The 6,247-nt window shown below is 39.8% G+C and overlaps 1 pseudogene; it reads right to left on the bottom strand.

The window, feature by feature from the left end:
* Nucleotides 1–4,907: 4,907 nt before the first annotated feature.
* On the bottom strand, nt 4,908–5,007 carry LOC127133771 (uncharacterized; annotated as a pseudogene).
* Nucleotides 5,008–6,247: the final 1,240 nt, after the last annotated feature.

Here is a 6,247-nt window from a genome sequence, read left to right as displayed (position 1 = left end):
TTTGGTGTTATTTCCTAACCCAGACCAATTCATAGATATGAATGCTATTAAGATATTCCTCACTCATAACCCTGTGCCTACCTTGCTTGGAGACATTTTGCATTCCCTTCACGCTCGTACTATGAAAAGGCAAGGGACTCTCATGTGCTGCATACCTTTATTGTCTAGGTGGTTTATTTCACACCTTCCTCAATCAGTCTTGAAGAATGAGCAAAATCTGAAATGGTCTCAAAGGATAATGTCGCTCTCCCAGTCAGACATCCGTTGGTGTCCTCATCTCAAAGAAAATGTTATCATCATTGACCGTTGTGGAGAATTCTCTAACGTACCACTCCTGGGGATAAGAGGAGGTATTACTTATAACCCAACTTTAGCCCTACGCCAGTTTGGTTATGCTCGAAGAGACGGCCCACATGAAATAATTATCCAAGGCACGGTGTTTGACCATGACAACGATCCCCAAGGTCTCCGTCAAAGATTTGTGCGAGCTTGGGGCATGGTGAAAAGAAGTACTTTAGGACCAAAAAACTCTATTCCTATGGAACCTTATCTCAGATGGGTACGCGCAAGAGCTCGTGAACTTGGCATGCCATATCTTGCAGTCGGACCGCTGATTGTTGAACCAGAAGTTGAAGGAGGTACTTCTCAGATCATTCCTTATCCAGATATGCCTACCGATGTTGAAGAGTTGAAGAGATCCTGGATCCAGTTGAGGGAGGAAAGGGATACTTTTGAAGCTCCGTTCTGTGCTGAAAGGAAGAAAGTGTTAGAACTCACCAGCCAGCTTAATGAGGAACGAAGGCTCAATACATATCTTCGTCCGAAAAGAAGCCGTCCCTGGGAGGCCGACAACCTTTTATAATTGGTGGATTAATCACCACCATAGCACTTGGCCTAAACCTAGGGGATAAACTCCAAACTTTAGAATCTCTACCTCCCCTATCTATGGATATCAACTACTGTCGATCCAGCCGCCTGATTAAGAACAGAGTAGGCGGAGGATATTATCTTATGGTGAACAACCAGGCAGTCCCAAGCGTTGTTCTACCAAATATCGCCCTAACTGATGTCACAAACCCCGACCGCCACCTCTATGATCTAAACGCTCCCGAAGCCACCGAGCCTTCACAAACAAACCCGCCCACAGACGAGTTTGAAGCAATGGAGCAAGGTGATCATCCTCCTACACAACATTCAGTCCCGCTCAACCCTTCCGGTAATGCAACTGGCCCATCCTCTCAACGTCGTCGACGAAGAAGGCCTGCAACCAACGACGACATTATGGATGCTATCGATGGAATGCAGGCACAGAATGTCGAGATGCTGCAGATGATGCATCAAATGCAACAGCAACACGACGCTAGGAATGCCATAACCGACCAGCGGTTTACTGAGTTGTTCAGCAGGTTCGACAACTTAGACTTACGTCAGAGATCACCAGGTCCAAGAACCAGAGGCGGAAGACAACCTTAGTTGTAGTTTCTTTTTCCTTTCCATCTTGTATTTCATTTCCTTAAAACATTGGGGACAATGTTTAATTTAAGTATGGGGGGTAAACTTGTTCCTTCCATTTCCATTCTTCAAGTATGTTATTTTCCCTTTCATTGTTATTTCCCTTCCTTATTATCTAAAAAAAAAAAAAAAAAAAAAAAAAAAAATTTTATAATTTTAAGTTAAGCCCCTAGTGTGAAATATTTCTATTATCTATTCCCCTCAATTTTCTTGAGCCATAAAAAAAAAAAAATTTCAACACACCCAATAAGCATAAAGGTTGCTTACTTTATAAAACTTGAGTGAAATCAAGACAAAAAAATCATTACCATAACAACGCTCTGAGAACCTCAACATGTTAGATCAGGATAAGTATCTATTATACAAATCCCTCGAACTTTTAGCTTTAGAGTAACCCCCGAGTAGTTTATACGAGAAGTCACCACCATCTTAATAGCAAACTACGTGGAGAACCGATGAATATAAGTGAATGACTCCCAAAGTAACGTAAAATATATGAATATATCAGGAAATGTACTGATTAAATTAGGTGACCCTTACCAGATCATTTAATCTACGGTTCGATCCCCCACAATTTGCAATGGACTGAATAACGAAGTTATCCGACTTATGTACCAGAACTTCTAGCTAAAAGAGGATCATAATCGCTAACCGGTTACTCCACTATGTGCGCGAAAAGATAAAGGGCTTAATGTGATTTCGCTAGAATGAAAGCGGGTGAAATAAAAGTAAAGGAACTAGGATAGCTATAATGGCAGTACTTGAACTGATTTGCATAAGGTAGGGTTATCTAAGTTGTAACGGTAGTTGTTGATGTCAAGACTAAACTCAAAATTGCTTCTAAACAAAATCCATTTGCAACCTATTACGAATTGATGTGTGTTTTGAAACTTCGCCTGGCTAAATTTTTGAAAACGATTTCTATACTGAATTTTTGCTTGAGGACAAGCAAAGATCTAAGTATGGGGGAGTTTGATAACACGAAATTATATCATATTTTAGGACTTAATTCCATTAAATTCTATGACTATTTATTTCGGTTTACTACATTTTATGAGATATTACGTGGTATTTTCTTCCTAATTGTCGCAGGTAGTCTATTTTGAAGAACAAGTGAAAATGGAAGAAAAGGAGGTGCAAAAAGGAGAGAAAAGGGACCAAATGCCAAAGCCCAGCCCAAAGCGCACAAGTCACCAACGCTGTGCCTGTGACGGACGTCACAGGGTGCGTGACGAGCGTCACGCAAAACAGCCTTGTGACGGACGTCACACATAGTGTGACGAGCGTCACACAATTCCACTACCTTTTTGGCGCAAGTAACGCCCTCAGAAAGACTTGAAGAAGAACGTTGAGAAGTTGATCTCCTATATCCACGCCGTGCATGTAGCCACGTTTAAGAATGGGAGAAACGGAAAGCAGTTACCAACACTATTATAAATAGCCATCTCAAAAACCTAAAAGTCTCTCAGTTTTTCCACGCTCATATTGCCGAAGCTCTGCCAAAATTTTCTTTTCACGCTTTTGCTTATTTTTTTTCCTTTCCAGCAACTTAACATTGTTTATTTTATTTATTTCTTTTGCAAGTTCTGCATTCTTTTTCCCTTGCAATTTATCTTTCCCTTTTTAGCATTTAGATATTTTTCGCATAATAGTTTCTACACCGGAAACTATTGTGCAACTTTTTATCGGATCTAACCTTACGTTAGATTCTAGTTCTATTTCCTTGGTTTAATTTATTATTTAATTGAAGAATCGAAGAACAAATCCTACCGGCTTGTGGTGGAGTGTTCAAGACTATTGTATTGCGCATTCAGGTTCTTTAATCATTATTTAATATTTTGTTTTATTATTTATCTATATTATCTGCCTGGAATGAGTCTGTTTATGCATGATATGTATTCTTGTTTATTTAGCATGTCTGGCTAATTCGCCTAGGTATCGGTATGTAAAGTAAGCAGGATAAGGGATCAAGACTGAGTCGGTCTATCTAAACTTAAAATTAAAATCAATCTTTTTACGGTCTCAACTTACAGGTTTAATAACAAGATTTTTTACAGAAGTAAAGGACATAAAGAAGTTAAAATCAATAGAGCGAGAGTTTGAGATTTTAACTGGACAGTGTAAGTTAGGCATTAATTCTAGATCAGGGCGAGAGCAAGTTTTAGAGTTAATTAAATTCTGACCTTTTCCAAAAAGTATTTTTAAAGATTGAATGTGAGGACGAGAGTTAAGCATTTGGATTTGATTATATAACCTAAGTCAACAGAGCGAGAGTTTGAGATAAGGGTGTTTAAAACGGTCAGTGTTTTCTTAAAAAGAGTTTCTGCAACTTTATTGTTTTCAAAATATGGTTTTTGACTTAATTATAAGTGACAGCTACATTAATATAAAATCATGGTTTATTCAACAGAGCGAGAGTTTGAGATAAAACCTTTAACCAATAAAGTTAACTGAAACGATTCATTTTAAAACCAAGAAACCGACAAAGACTTGATTCCCTAGTTTTGACGAACTACATACCGATATCCGTTTTATTAATATTTAATCTAGATCTTAGTTTAGCTCTTAGTTTTTCCCCAAACAATCAAACATTTTCACCTTAGATTTACGTAGTAACCTTAGATAACGGTATATCGATTCATAAGTCCCTGTGGGATCGATATCTTTTAAAACTACGCGATAGAACTGTGCACTTGCAGTTTGTATCCCATTCTCGACTCATAAAGTCGAGCGATCAAGTTTTTGGCGCCGTTGCCGGGGACTTCTATTTAATCGATATCGTAACTCTTCCGTTACGCTGTAGAGACTAAGGTTTCTTTTTCTTCTATTCTTTCTTTCGTTGATTTGTATGCCACGCACTCGCTCTCAAGGCGAACCGCTCTATTTACGAATCAACGATATCGAACTATATCTCCGAGTCTTACGACGAATTCGGGAATATCGTGCTGAAAACAATCTCCCTCCTATAGACCTTCCTGATTTCAAAAACATTTTTCCTTCGATACCCGAGATGGCAGAACCAGCTCGTGCTCTTAGAGATTACGCCGCTCCATCGCAAGATGAACCGCATTCAAGTATTGCTCCGCCCGCAATCGAAGCAAACAACTTCGAACTTAAACCTTCGCTGTTGCAAGCTGTGCAACAGAACCAATTCTCTGGAAATCTTACCGAAGATCCAAACCTTCATTTATCCGTATTTGTCCAATACGCTGATACTGTTAAAGCTAATGGTGTCACTTCAGAGGCAATTCGACTTCGTCTTTTTCCTTTCTCATTAAGAGATAGCGCTAGAAGATGGCTTCAATCACTTCCTTCCAACTCAGTCACCACATGGAACGAGTTGAAGAAAGTTTTTCTTGCCCGATATTTTCCGCCAAGCAAAACAGCTATGTTAAGAGCCCAGATAAACGGATTTAAACAGAAAGACAACGAGTCTCTTTTCGAAGCATGGGAAAGATACAAAGACATGATGAGACTTTGCCCACACCATGGTTTGGAAGACTGGTTAGTAATTCACACATTTTATAATGGTCTCTTATACAATACAAGGTTAACAATAGACGCCGCTGCAGGTGGTGCACTAATGAACAAACCTTATGCTGATGCTTACCAGCTTATCGAGAGCATGGCCCAAAATCACTATCAGTGGGGAACCGAACGAACAACGGTGGAAAAACCTCAACCGAAAACTGGCATGTACGAGATAAGTAACCTTGATCACGTTAATGCAAAAGTGGATGCTTTGGTCCAGAAAATTGAAAGTTTAAACGTATCACCTCCAGCCGCCGTGGTTGCTATAACTCCGAATTGCGAGGTCTGTGGAATCCAAGGCCACACTCCTGCGGAATGTCAACTCTTGACTGGAATCCAAGCAGAGCAAGTAAACTATGCTCAAGGAAGCCCCTACTCGAATACCTATAACCCAAATTGGAAGAACCATCCAAACTTTTCATATAAGAGTAATAATGCTTTATACGCACCTGGACAGTCTCCAAATCAAGCCCCATCTATACCTCCGGGATATCAGAAACCGAATCCTAACAATAATACCCCTAGAAAATCCAACTTGGAAATCATGATGGAAAACTTTATAGCATCCCAACAACAAACCAATAAAGATTTCTTAAACCAGAACATACACACTGGCGAACAACTTAAACAACTAGCAAGCAAAGTAGATGCCTTGGCTACCCATAACAAAATGCTGGAAACGCAAATATCTCAAGTAGCTCAACAACAAGCACCTACTGCTGCACCAACTGGTACATTCCCTGGACAGCCCCAACCTAATCCGAGAAGCCAAGCTCATGCAATTATATTAAGAAGTGGAACGGAAGTGGAAGGACCGTCTGACCCAAGGATAGAAAACCAAAACCCTAAGAAATCAACTGAGGAAAGTGAACCTAAGGAAAAGGAAGAGAGTAATAAGGAAACCCTAGAAAAGAAGGAACCTTATGTACCTCCACCACCTTACAAACCACCCATACCCTACCCTCAAAGGCTTGTTAAAACCAAAGATGTAGGCCAATTTAGAAAATTTGTTGATCTCCTTAAACAATTAAACGTTACAATTCCGTTTACCGAAGCTATTACGCAGATGCCCTCATATGCTAAATTCTTAAAAGAAATTCTTTCTAATAAGAGGAAACTTGAGGATAGCGAAACCGTTACACTCCCTGCCGAATGTAGCGCTATAATCCAAAACATGCCCCCTAAACTCAAGGATCCGGGTAGT

This window comes from Lathyrus oleraceus, chromosome 3 (assembly GCF_024323335.1).
Source record: "Lathyrus oleraceus cultivar Zhongwan6 chromosome 3, CAAS_Psat_ZW6_1.0, whole genome shotgun sequence".
Taxonomy (NCBI): domain Eukaryota; kingdom Viridiplantae; phylum Streptophyta; class Magnoliopsida; order Fabales; family Fabaceae; genus Lathyrus; species Lathyrus oleraceus.
The sequence above is the reverse complement of the archived record's forward strand: the minus strand, read 5'-3'. Positions and strand labels throughout refer to the sequence as shown.